Source organism: Callithrix jacchus, chromosome 5 (genome assembly GCF_049354715.1).
Source record: "Callithrix jacchus isolate 240 chromosome 5, calJac240_pri, whole genome shotgun sequence".
NCBI lineage: Eukaryota > Metazoa > Chordata > Mammalia > Primates > Cebidae > Callithrix > Callithrix jacchus.
Window position 1 is genome coordinate 153,320,365 of NC_133506.1, and position 12,545 is coordinate 153,332,909.

The window sequence follows — 12,545 nt, forward strand, 5'->3', positions numbered from 1 at the left end:
ATAGCACCATGGCATTCCAGCCTGGGTGACAGGGCTATACCTCATTTGAAAAAAAATAAAATTGTAATTAAAACATTTTTTTCTTGTTAATCTGTTAATCTGTTGCATGGAACCCAGCAGAGAACTTAGAAGGGCAGAAGGAAGATTGTTTTTTGTCCCGCACAATAATTTTAGAGCTAGCAAATTAAAACGTTACCATCTGTGAAATTTATTGGCAATTTACATATGTGAAGTTTATCTTTCAAGCATCAGCCCCCTCTTTTAAAAAATTATTTATTTAATTTTTTATTTTTTAAAGAGACAGGATCTTGCTCTGTGGCCCAGGCTTGAGTGTATTGACACAATCATGGCACATTGTAGCTTCAAACTCCTGGGCTCAAGCAAACTCCTCTTGCCTTAGCCTCCAGAGCAGCTGGGACTACAAGAGCATACTACTATACCTGGAGATTTTATTTTATTTTTGTACAGATGGGTTTTGCTATACCAGCTTGTTCTCAAAATTCTGGCCTCAAGCAATCTTCTCACTTCAGCCTCCTGAATTTCTGGGATTATAGGTGTGAGCCACCACACTGCCTCCCCACACTTTTTTTAAATGGAAATGTTACATTTTAAATTTTTGTTCAAAATGACTATATACTACTTTTAATTCTTAACAGAATACACCAATTTGTATAATCTCCCCTTGATGTAAGGTCGCCATGATGCATCTGATGTTTGTACTTAGCTGCAGGGATAGAGTATGATGGTGGTGATGTAGGGAGGATGTTCCCACTAACTTTGGAATTCTTGCCATATTTGTCTTTATAATTTTGCTGTCACCTAATTTTGTGATAAACTGTCCCGTTTTGCTATTGTTGGTTTCTACCAAATTTTTAAATTGCTCATCTAATTTACACACTGTTCTAAGTTGTTTTGAAATTTTTTGAAGTCTCTTTAGAAGTCAAGTGCTTGGGCTTTGTGACTTTTTTTTGTTTATTTTTGAATTTCAAGCTGTGTTCCAACTGCTAAAATAAATTATGTTTAATGACATAAACTGTTTTTTGTATGTGGAATAAACGCTTCCAACCTACTTTCAGAGAAGTGGAAGCTGTGAGTGCTTTTCTAACCACAGGAATGTTTTAGCATTAATGCAGCCATATCTTCTTGTTGTTAGAATTAAGGTGTGGACTACAAAAAAAAAAAGGACTGGGAAGGCCCTGGATAATCCTGTGGTGTGTAAAAATATTTTTCTCTAGACCCCCAGTCTCCTCTTTCCAAAACCCTCCCTCTAACCAATAATTGCCTGATTAAATATAAGACTCTCAGATTAGAAATTTATATAAATGCTGTATTCGTTCATTCTTACACTACTATAAAAAAATACCTGAGACTCGGTAATTTACAAAGAAAAGAGGTTTAATGGGATCACAGTTCCACAGGCTGTATAGAAGGCATAGCTGGGGAGGCCTTAGGAAACTTATAGTCAGGGCAGAAGGTGAAGGGGAAGCAAGCATATCTTCACATGGCGAAAGCAGGAGGAAGGAAAAGAAGGAGGAGGTGCTACACGCTTTCAAACAACCAGAAATCGTGAGAACTCACTTACCATCATGAGAACAGCAAAGGAAAGGTTTGTCCCATGATAGAACCACCTCCCACCAGGCCCCTCCTCCAACACCAGGAATACTATTCAGCGTGAGGTTTGAGTGGTGACACAAATCCAAACCATATCAAATGCCTAAGTTCTTTTTCTTAGTATATCCCAAATATTAAATGGTGCATTACTGTACTACAGAAATGCTTGTGTTTTTTAATCTAGAATTATTTCACTTGACATTCTTTATTTTAATTTGCTAAATCTGCCTTAACCTCAAATTATATTAACTTTCTTCTTTCTTCTCTATCAAATTTACTCCCAATGGAAGAATTGTAAAGTCATTCAAACTAAGAAATAAAAAGATAGGTAGAGATTATGGTCACCAGAGTCATCTTCACTTTAGTGAAAGCAGAATGTTACATAGGACAATGTAAATGGTCAACAGGATGGCGTTCAGGAGCCTGGGGTAGAGGTGACTTCTTGCCTCTGAGCTCCTACTGTGAGGATAGCTTCTGGGCCTCCACAGTAATGCTCACTCAGAAACTGCAGGTTAGGACTCCTACATTGCCTCTTACTTGGCAACTATATAGAGTGCCCTTAACATAAATAACTCCATCTTAGAAAAAGGCTGAAATTTATATTTCATAGGGTACTTTGCCAACAAGGATAAGATGTGCTTTCTTTCATTCATTCATTTATTTATTTATTTTTATTTATTTATTTAGAGATGGAGTTTCGCTCTTGTTACCCAGGCTGGAGTGCAATGGCGCAATCTCGGCTCACCGCAACCTCCGCCTCCTGGGTTCAGGCAATTCTCCTGCCTCAGCCTCCTGAGTAGCTGGGATTACAGGCACGTGCCACCATGCCCGGCTAAGTTTTTTTTTGTATTTTTAGTAGAGACGGGGTTTCACCATGTTGACCAGGATAAGATGTTGTGCTTAATAAACAAATAAAAAATAAAGAGTGCCTCTAACCAGACAAGGATATAAGCATGCTTCTTCCACTATCAGTTTTTACCGGAGGACCCTATGACTATAAAAGATTAGGCCTCAGCAGCTCAAAGTGGCCTTCTTAACTGACATTGTCTTGCAGTCACTCATGTTAAGAACTTGGCATCTGCTGATGCAAAAAGGCTCTGCCACCTCAAGTTCTTTCTTGCAAGACCTACTGACACTGAGCCCACACCGGGATTTCTTTTGTCTTTTTAACTCCCCCTGAACTGGTTCATTAACCTTTTCTCATATCTCTTTTTCCTTTAGATGTTAAATGTCACTTTGTTTATTGTGGAATGTGTAACCTACAATATCAATATATTGATTAAGTATACTATTACGGATGGTTTGGAATATTGACTTGTAGAGTGGCTTCAGCCTGTGTGCCCATGGCCCTGACTACCGAGTGAATAACTACTGAGGAGAATGGTCTCGTTGGGAACTCCATGGAGCTTGGAGCTTTTGTGATTGAAATAGCATTAATAAAAGCTTGGCATTGTAGAAAGATACAAATATGTGTGGACTTGGTTATCTCTAACCTTGTACCACTCATGACAGCTACTTTAAAACCGTGGCTCTAGAACAAGCCATTTAACTTCCACGCCACAGTTATCTACTGCCATGTACCAAGCTAGCCAAAACCCAAAGGTTAAAAAAGCACCATTTTATCATATTTCACAATTTTATGGGTTAAAAATTCATGCATGGAACTGCTGAGATATTCTCTTCCACATGGAGTCACATGAGGTCACTTGGTGGTATTGGCTGGTGGCTGCTCGGGTCTAGGGGGTCAGAGACAGCTTGACCCACATACTTGGTACCAATGGACTGGCTGTGAAAAGGATCAAAATATATGATACAAAACCTGCCACTTCGACATATTGCTTATTTTGAGCTGACGGCACTTCAGAAGTAATAGATACACGAAGGAACTTAGCTCTCTTTGTATCTAAAAGCAGGTCATACAACTTCCTCTTAGGAAGGTGCTGCCCCTGCATCCGGGAGAGAGACTGGGAGTTGATGCTGAAATGGATCTGTACAAACAAGCCTTCTAAAATAATCTTTCTCTTCCGTTAGTTTACTTAATCTATTTCCGAGTCACTTTCTGTCAATACTGCCCTTAGAAGTTTAAACTCCATTTCCTCTGTCTTGTCATTTCCCCATAAATTTATTATTATTTGATATAGTTGGTATATAAGCTCTCAGTTCTAACAGCTTTTCGGAGGTATTCATTTCCTATGGAGGATCTCGTGTGCATATAAAAATATTACAATTTGTATGCTTTTCTACTATTAATCTTCTGTCAACGTATATATTTATGTAATATGTAATTATATAAAAATTTACACATGTAATGACAAATGTGACTATTCATAAACGTAAATAATATAATTAAATTCTCAGACTCTGACGTAGAACCTTAGAGGGTAGAGGAAACGTTTTTTTTTCTTAGAGCTGACATTGCTCTCTTTCCACCTAGTGGGCTGTGTGTCTGGGTAGGTTGGACTTCCTCATAAGCAGAGCATTCCCAGGGCAGTCAGACTTCTAACATGGGGCTCAGGCTGTGAGAGGGAGTGTTTCCAAGAGAGCAAGGATGAAGCTGAAAGACTTCTTACTACCGAGCCTTACAAGACATGCACTTTCATTTCTGCCACATTGTATTGGTGGAAAGAGAGTCCCGGGGCCAGCCTGGAATACCATGAGCCATGGATCACAGTAGGGCTCTCTTTGGGGACTAGCTATCACAGCCACCAAGACTCAGTTCCTGCCTCTATGAAGTGGGCTGTGATTACAAAGTGTTTGTGAGACTCACATGGAAGAGATGTAAAAAAATAGCAAATATATAATTATATACTGTTTTCACATTTTGTTGAATTGTATGTTATATATAAATATATAATATATGTGTATCTATAAATATATAATATACACATACACATATATACACACATACACATATACCCTATGCCATCCTTTGTATGTAAAGAACTTATTTTTCCTGTGCACTTAAAATGATACTGTTTAGACAGTACCATCCTCAGGAGAGTTGAGAAAACAGTAACTCAATTTCATATGTGGCTTGATTCTGCCACAGAATCTCAGCTGGGAAAAGTTGATCTAAAAGGTTGAAATCACTTTGCATACATTAATCTAGCTGCTATATAGTACTATCCTTTTAAAGTATTATATTACGTTGAATTTAAATATGAAGAGACATGTCCTCTCTGACTATGCACACCTCCCTTCCACCCCCAGCTGCTGTCTTTACCTAATATAAGTACATTATTCTTGTGTGTGCATGTATGTACATGCATACACACACACGCAAATGAGGAAGGATAAATGTACCGACATTTGATGCATAGAATCAAGTCAGGCATGGATCTGCTGGCATTCTCATACCTCCTGTAATCATTAGGCTCACTTGTTAAGAAGCTCAAGGGCTGAAACTCGATTGCTGATTAGAATTCTCCTGTGGAATCCTCGCCTCTTCAAGAAAAACCTCAGCAGCGTGAGATTCTGCCAGCCTGCAACCTTAAGGCCTGTCAGTCATTTGGAAACTCCCATGAAGCCATGAATTTAACACATTATTTATTTGAGAAGTCATATAAATTTTACATCCTGTATCGAGAAACGCAAAGATTTTTGAGATACCAGATACGTGATTTGATAGGACTTATTTAGCAGCTGGATATTTTGGATTCCTGGAAGTCTTAGAAAATTAAGCCTTCAAAATTTCACAAAACTAAAATTCTATATATCTGTAATAAAATGTTTCTCTGACACATTTTTTTTTTTTTTTTTGAGACGGAGTTTCGCTCTTGTTACCCAGGCTGGAGGGCAATGGCGCGATCTCGGCTCACCGCAGCCTCCGCCTCCTGGGTTCAGGCAATTCTCCTGCCTCAGCCTCCTGAGTAGCTGAAACTAAATGCCCAGCTAATTTTTTGTATTTTTAGTAGAGATGGGGTTTCACCATGTTGACCAGGATGGTCTTGATCTCTTGACCTCGGGATCCACCCGCCTCGGCCTCCCAAAATGCTGGGATTACAGGCTTGAGCCATCGCGCCCGGCCTTCTCTGACACATTTTATGAACCATCCTCTGCTAAGATGTTTGATAGCATAGGCAATTTTCACAAAACCTACCAATCAGATTCTGTGTTTATTGGTAAGGGTTCTCCAGAGGAAGAGAACCAATAGGATAGATATAGATAAAGAGAAATATATAGAATGGGATCTACCGGAAATTCGCTTGCATAATTATGGAGGCCGGAAGTTCCCTGATATGCTGGCTACACACTGGAGGACCGCGGAAGTTGATGTGATTCAGTCTGAGTCCAAAGTGCTGGAACTAGGGGAACTGATGATATAATTCTCAGTCCAAGGCCAAAGGCCTGAGACCTGGGAGAAGCTCTGCTGTGGGTCCCGGAGTCCAATGACCCAAGAACCTTGATTTCTGAGGTCTGAGGGCAGAAGAAGATGAATGGTTCAGCTCCAGAGAGAGAGAGAGTGAATTTACCCCTTCTTCATCTTTTTGTTTTATCTGGGCACCCAACAGATTAAATGATGTCTTTCCACATATTTTAGGGAGATCTTCTTCATTTAATGTACAAACTCAAGTGCTTTTCTCTTCTGGAAACATCCTCACAGACATACCCAGATATGCTTTACCAGTCATCTGGGTATCCCTTAACCTAGCCAAGTTGATACAAAATTCACCACCAGATGCAGTGAGAAATGCTAACATCTCTTTCCTCAGTGGAAATTGCAGAAACTAAAACATCTAGCATTACTGTGCATATACTTTGCATCTTACTAAAGAATCATCTGCCAATAATGTTCAGGATTCTCCCACAGTACAGGCTTAAAAAAAGTTATTGTTGTTGTTTTGGTCTAAGGTAGTGTTCTGTTATGTTATTTCCTCAAGGAATATTGCATAAGTAGAATATTATTCTGTTTCCATAAATACAGAGAAATTCAGGAATGAGATAAGTATTCTGTGTCACTTATCTGGATGGATCTAGTGATTCTTCATAGTCCTTTAATTGTGGGAATTTGGTCTATATGTGGAAATCCAGAAAAATCCAAATGTCTTTCTTAATGTAGATGATCAACCTAAGGTCCAAATTCATTATGTAGAAACTGCAGAGAAGATAAGATTTCAGTTCTACCAAGTTCTCAGAATTTCCAGGAACTTGGTTTTCATTTCACTATACCAGAAGAACCACATCTTAAAGGAAATGGTGGAAGGTGTGATTGAAACAATTAAGAATCATCAGGTATTTGGGTTATGTTACTTAATACATTTTCTGAGTATTTTAGGTGTGAGTAGGAGGGATAAGAGGCCACAGCTAAAGAAACAAGTTTGGAGAAGCATTACCTAAGGAACAAGGAAGGATTTGTTGCCATGGAAATATCAGTGTTAGAAAGAAGTTAGAGGCTGTGTTGGACAAGGAAAAAGGAGGTTTTTTTTTTTAGGGAAAGTGGATTGTTCTGACGCTGAAGCTTGACAGCTTGTGGTGTGTATTATTTGGGGTGCCCTTGGAGATCACCTGGCGGGAACCTGGCAGCTGCTGTTAGGGATGCAGAGGCTGTTTTATCAAGAGACTTTCTTGAGTTTTAGAAGCTTCCTGGGGGCGATCCCAGATGGCTCACTTAGCAGGAAACTCATTTATTTGTAGCTACAAATACTTGCCTATCGTCCATGTGAACAGGACCACAAGCTCATGGCTGCTCACCTGTAGTCAATTTGCAAGTCACATTGACTCTTTCAGCCTAAGACGGTGCCATTAGGAACCAGGTTTATGAATTTGTGGGTTGGATTTTGAATTAAAATTAACTCGCAAAGAAGCAGATTGGATTAGCATGGTAAGAAGCTCTGAATTAAGGGCTTTAAATTCTAGATTAGGATAAAAACTGGGGAGGAGATTGTTGGAAGAAGTGGCATACTCTGAGAAAGGCTGAGGTTCAGTGGAAGGTCTGGGGTTTTGTGAAGAGTGAAGACAGGCTTGAATAGTAGCACCAAAGAGAGAGTTAGGAAGCTATTATATATTAGTGGAAAAATGCAATCTCTGTTACTTGGGGGCATATTAACGACTTTTAGTTTATTAATTGGCTGGAAAGTTGTTCAGTTTCACTCAACCATAGGGTCCCTCAGCGTCATGTTGGGGAACAGTGGTTGAATGAGGGCCTCAAAATGTAGGCAGGGCCCAGATCACAAAGGCCTTTATATGCTACCTGAAGAGTTTTCTCTTTTATTTTTTTTCAGGCAACAGAAAGTGAGTAGAAGTCTTCGAAGAGGATGTAAGAGAAGTAGACTTACTGTATGGGAAGCAAATACTGATAACAATAAATAGAACAACTGATATCTATTGCTAAGGAGAAAAGAACAATAGCCCAGATGAAAGCTGGTGACAGACCACTGACAGCAGAAATGAAGATGAGAGGCCATTTATGCTACAGCTCAACAGATATTTGTTGAGTACCTTCTATGCACTAAGCACTAAGTTTTACGTACAAGGAATACAAAAGTGAATAAAAAAACCAGTTACCTGATAGATTGTAGTGGTAAAGACAATAATAAATAATCACCCAAATTAATGACGTGATTCTTTCAGCTAGAGAGAAGTTCTTTGAAGAAAATAAAACCGGGTATAAAGGGAGGGTGACTGGGCTAGGTGGCCTCTATGAGGGAGTGACATAAGATTTAGGACTTGACTGACAAGAAGGAGGGAGTCATGTAATCTAGAGGAACAGCATTCTTGGCAGAGGAAACCACCAATGTAGAGACCTTAAGGCTCTAGGTGTGTAGGAGGAAGAGTTCAAGGGGCTGGGCAGGGCAGGTGATGGTGAGACGTGCTTAACTAAACAGTTAATAAACCAATTACGAAACAGAAATTCTTCAGTTTGGAGGATGGCAGATAAAAAAGAAACGACCTGCTGAAACACTGAAGCTCCCTCTGCTTATGAGATGAAAGAACTGGTTGAAATTGATTGGAACCAACATGGCTAACTGGTATCTACATAGAATGAGCTTGCTGATGTCACAACTTGAATTTCCACCACATATTTTATAATAACTCCCCCTGAGTTTGCACATATGACCCATGAGATAGCATGACAAGATAACTACCTGTGCCCAAGGTTACCTTACAGACCTCCCCTTTCCTCCCACCGATCACCTACTAATCTCAAAATCTGCCCCCTGGCTGCTTTGAAGCCTGTAGGGCAGACAGATTTGAGCTCCACACTCCTATATCCTTGTGAGTCAACTTGCAATATATAAAGCTCTTATTTTCTCAAAAACCTCGGGTCACAGCTTATAGCACAGAATACCTTTTATCTGATAACAATGAGAAGGGTTATAATGGTATGGAATGGGGCTGAAGAGGAAGATTTGAAGGCTAGAATTGGGAGTTTGGATTCTAAAGGCAAGGGGGTGACCTCATTTGGCTTATGCTTTTAAAAGATCACTAATTGTTATGTAGAAACAAGGAGGTCAGTTATGAGACTATGGCGGTAATCCAGATGAGAGATGCCGGCGACTTTGATCAAGGTGCCAATTGCAGAGACAGAAAGAAATGGCAAATGTCAGCATACGAAAGATATGGCAGACCCTCAGCTTTTGAGAGGAAGGTGTTCAGAAAAATTCCTCACCAATTTTTAACTCGTGACGTCATAATGGTAATCAAAAGGTTCAGATTTTGGAGCGTTTCAGATCTTGCAGCATTTCAGATCTTGAATTTCCAGATCAGGTTGCTTAACCTGTGTAATTTTTATTTTTGAGTGTTTATTTAAATGCATTACTTCATTTGTCCTTTCTGTAACATGAGATATTGTGATGCCTGTGTTAACATTGAACAAACAAAAACGCTTTAGGACATCAAGCAGCTTCTCGAAGATCACACAGTCAGAAAGTGACAGAGCCAAAATGACAATCCAATTGTCTTTGATTCCAAACTTTCTCTCTTAACTGCTACATTTACCACCTTAATATGCTGTAAGGTTGTGATAAGAATTAAATTAAATTAATATAATTGAGAAAACATAATTGGTCAGCATAGTTCTAGCACACAGAAGTGACTTTAAAAAGGGCAGGAGTTTTATAGTTGTTTAATCATGAATAGTAAAATTATCTCTTCCTGTGATTTGAGGGTGTCCCTCAAAGTTCATGTGTTGGAAACTGAATTCCCAGTGCAAAAGTGTTCAGAGGTGGGACATTTAAGAGGTTATTGGTGCGTGAAGGGTCTGCCCTTGTACATGGATTAACACTGTTATCACAGGAGTGCTTTTGTTTTTGTTTTTAATAAAAGTGAATTCTGTCTTGTTCTCTCATGTTCTCTTGCCCTTCTGCCTTCTGCCATGGAATGACACAGCACAAAGGCCTTTGCAAGGCACTGGCACCTTGATATTGGGCTTCCCAGCTTCCAGAACCATGAGAAACAACGTCCTTTTGTTTCTAAATTAGCCAGTCTGTAGTATTCTGTCATAGCAACACAAAACAGACCAAGAAATCTCTACCTCGCTCTTTCTGTTTGAGGGCTTTCTGACATTTTGGAGATTAAATCTCATAACATATATTACACACACACACACACACACACACACACACACACACACACACACAAATCTATTGAATAAAGATGTATGTGTTATTTTGTTATGAGAGATCAATGGGTAGTATGGGTAGTATTATCATTATCATTTTCTTTTTTTTGAGACTGAGTTTCGCTCTTGTTACCCAGGCTGGAGTGCAATGGTGCGATCTCAGTTCACCGCAACCTCCGCCTCCTGGGTTCAGGCAATTCTCCTGCCTCAGCCTCCCGAGTAGCTGGGATTACAGGCACGCGCCACCATGCCCAACTAATTTTTTGTATTTTTAGTAGAGACGGGGTTTCACCATGTTGACCACGATGGTCTCGATCTCTTGACCTCGTGAGCCACACGCCTCGGCCTCCCCAAAGTATTGTCATTTTCAAGAGGAATTTAGAGAGTAAAATATTGAGGTAGGAGCCTTAAGGAAGTCTTCATGAAGCAGTTAGAACCTAACCTGGGGAAAATTCACATGGTTCTTAGCTGGTAAACACAATTTCTCTAAGCACTTCATTTACAGTAGAAATTACCTTAGGCACTGGATGAATATGACTCGTTTAAATGCTCAAAACCATGAATCATTCATTCAATGTAGCATTCTGGGTAATTTTAATGCAACATCTTTAATATCTGTATGCCTTTGTTAACCGCTTCTATTGAATCTAAATTAAAGTCCCATTTTATTCCAAATTTTAATCCAAAAGAGATTTGATCTTTTCTTCCTGCCATTTATCAATGTAATTTCTCACAAGTGCCTGGAATTAAGATGTTGAGTCAGATGAGAAAACTGCGTATGAAGCTGAATGCAACGTGAAAGCAGAAGGGGAGACCTTGGAGTGACATATCCAGTTAAAACCACTCGGCTGGCCCTTCTCAGTTCTTGAGACTTCCTAGTCGCAGTGGCTGATGTGACCACTAATGCTCAACCACTTGGAACACCGTATAATCAGAGAGAAAAAAAAATTAATTCAAAACATCAAAAATGCTCATACAAAAAGATCTACATGTATATATTAATATCAGCTTTATTCATAAAACCCCAAATGGAAACAATTCAAATGTCTATCAACTGGCAAATGAATAAATGATCTGTGGTATATCCATGCAAAGAAATAGAACACAGCAATAAAAAACAGACTGCTGACACATGCAGCAATAAAATCGAAGCCCTAACATTACGTCGGAAGCTCTATTATCTTATTTATATGATACTGTGGAATGGAAAAACTGTATGGACAGAAATCAGTTGATTTGTTGCCAGGGACCAAGGATGGGATAGGGATTGACTGCAAAGGGACAGAGGGACTTCTGGGAATTGGATGCTGTGTTAGTTTGCTAGAGCCGCAATAACAAGGTACCACAGAGAAATGTATTGTCTCATAGTTGTGGAGGCTAGAAGTCTAAGGTCAAAGTATTGATAGGGTTGGTTTCTTCTGACAGCTGGGAGGGGAATGCGTTCCATGATCTGCTCTTAACTCCGGTGGTTTGCTAGCCATCTCTAGGGTTCCCCGCATGGCAGATGATGCACCAACTTGATCACAGCCTTTGTCTTCATGTGGCATTTTCCCTCTGTGTGTGTGTGTTCAATGCTTCCCTTTTTATAAGGACATTGAGCATATTTGATGAGGGGTCAACCCAATGCTAGCAGGACCACATCTTAACTAATTACATCTTCAATTAACCTCTTCCCAAATAAGGTCATATTTGGAGGAACTGGAAGTTAGGACTTGAAGAGGAGTGAAATGTACTTTTTCTTTCACCTTTCTAAGTTTCTGGCTGGGACTCTGTAACAAAACAAATTAACAAGAGAAAAATAACCACCTAAGTTTATTTATATGTATATTTTATATATATGGGAGAAACAGGGATGAATAATTAAAGGGATAATTGAACTTGGATTTACCAACTTGGGCTAACACAAAGGAAAGATGGTTTGGGGCTAGAAAAGCAAGTTATAGGAAGGTGACCAGGAAAAGTATGATAAACAAGGTTATGATTTAAATGTTATGCAGACTTAAGTCAGTCCCTTCTCCATTTATAAGAGTATCTTGGGATAAACAGTCTTCCTCTTCCTGGTATAAAGAGGGAGACACCCTTAAATGGAGATTTCCTTTATAGATGTAAATTTCCTTTATAAATGGAAACTTATGCTCTGTCTTTAGAGATTCTCTTGTGTCTGCTGTTTCTCAAAATAATTAGCTCAAAATAATCTTTATGCCAAAAAGGCATATTTTGGAGTGGCATATTCTGGTCTCCTACAGACTTCAGAATATGAATTTTGGGGTGACACGATTCAACCTATAACAGAAATGTTCTCTATTGATAGAGGCAGTAATTACACAGCTGCATACATTTGTCAAATATCTTCAAGCTTTACACTTAAAAGGTA